A 2,319-nucleotide genomic window follows, 5' to 3' on the forward strand; every position below is an offset into this window, starting at 1 on the left:
AAAAATATAGTGAATAGAGTGCTGAGCCTGTAGTCAGGAAGTTCAAATCTAACCTCAGACACCTTTTCTCTGTATGACCCTGGGCAAATCACTTAACTCTGTCTCCATTTTCTCAACTGTAAAATGAGTTGTAGAAGGAAATAGCAGACCACTCCAGTATTTTGCCAAGAAAACCCCAAAAGGGGTTACAAAGAGTCAGATACAACTGAAAAACAATTCAACAACAACATTCACTTAAACCATATCAGTATAATATAAAAATTATAATTTTACCTATTTTACAGATTTAGTATTATACCAATCAAGTTCTCAAAGGATTAATTTATAGAACTAAACCCAAAATAAATTCATTTGGAGAAAGAACATGTCAAGAATACCCAGGATAAAATGGAAAAAGAGGAGAGGAAAGGGACATCCAGACTTTAAGCTATATTTAAAAAGAGTAGTATCCAGAACTTTTTTTACTGGTTAAAAAAATAGAAAAGTAAATCAGTGTAACCATCTACTGAAGCAAGAATCAGAATTACTCAAACTCAATAACCCAATATTCCATAAACCCAAGAACATAAACTAATTAGGAAAGAATTCCCTATTTAACAAGATCTACTGAGAAAACTGGAAAATAGATTGATCCCCAAAAAACCATATGTTGATCAGCATCTTGCATTATATACCACAGTAAGTTCCAAATGGATGCTTTAATTAAAAGCAACTATCATTTTTAAATTGAAAGAAAATGGACGGTGATATCTTTCAAATCTATAGCTAGAGGGATAATTAACCAAGCAAGGGATTCTGGAGATAATAAAAACTAAAACAGACAATTATGATTACCTGAAACTAAAAAACTTTTGCATGAATAAAATCATTGCAACTATTATAGAAAAGAAACCATCAACCTGGGAAACTGGAAATTGGGGACAAGGGGGAATCTCCACATCAAATATCTATGATTACTGTATAACATCCAAGACAAATGAAAAATTAACACAATATATTAAATCAATAATCATTTCCTAATAGATAAATAGTGAAAGGTTTTGAACAGTTTTTTAAAGGAATTAGAAACTACTAACAACAACCTGAAAGAGTATTCCACATGAATAATAATCAGAAAAATTCAAATTAAAGCTACTCTGAGGTTTTATTCATACACAGTAAATTGACAAAAATTACAAAAGATGGAGTCTATTTTGGAAGAGTTTAGAAAGATAGGCATAGTAATGTTGGTGGAACTGTGAGTTATTCCAACCATTAAGGAAGGCAATTTGGAATTATGCTAAAAACAAGTCACTAAAATGTCAGCACATCTTCGGGTAGGTGTGGTCGGTATACAGACATTACTAGATATTTAACCCAAAAGAAGTCGAAGACAGAAAGAATGGTCCCATATGTCCCAAAATCATAGCATCACTTTTGAGAGTAACAAAGTAGACGCCCATTAACTGAGAAATGGCTCAACTAACTGTGATGCATGAATGTAATGGATTATTGCTGTGCCATATGAAGTGACAGAGAGGAAGAATTCAGAGAAGTATGGGAAGAAATGAACTGATGTGAGTGAAGTAAGCGGAAATAGGAAAATAATACATATAACTATACAATGTAAGTGAAAAGAACAATTAACATTCAACTAAACACTATAATTATAACAATCAACCTTGGCCTTTGAGAAGAGATTAGAAAGGTAAATATAGAAAATAGTATATGTTGTCAGATGTTTCTGTTGATTTAATAAAATCGTTTTCTCCCTTTATACTTATTTCTACAAGGGAAAAGGTATAGGAGGGTAGGGTCATATTTGGAAGTGTACATGATTTTTAAAAGGTCATAAATAACCTTTTTAAGGCATCAAATGTTAGAAAACAAAAAATAGGGTAGGTCCCAGATTCATAATGTAACATGTGGGTAAAACTGCCTGGATTAGGATGGCTCAAAGTTTGGGTATTATCTGTTTGCATAAATACGCTAGGTTTAAAAGTAATCATGATGAACTTAAAAGAAATAAGGTTATCAGAAAGTAATAGGAAGTGTGGTCTTACACCTGCCCTGACCATAACAGCTCCCTGTTTCTAGCCCTATGCTGTTTCCACCTGCAGTAAGAAAGCACAGAGCCATGGGAAAAGGGAGTTGTTTGTTGTTGAGTCATTTTCAGTCATGTCCTACTCTTCATGACCCCATTTGGGACTTTCTTGGCAAAGATATTGAAGTGGTTTGCCATTTCCTTCTCCAACTCCTTTTACAGATAAGAAAACTTAGGCAAACAGAGTTAAGTGACTTGCTCAGGGCCACACAGCTAGTAAGTGTCTGAGGTCAGAT

This window comes from Notamacropus eugenii, chromosome 2 (assembly GCF_028372415.1).
Source record: "Notamacropus eugenii isolate mMacEug1 chromosome 2, mMacEug1.pri_v2, whole genome shotgun sequence".
Lineage (NCBI taxonomy): Eukaryota > Metazoa > Chordata > Mammalia > Diprotodontia > Macropodidae > Notamacropus > Notamacropus eugenii.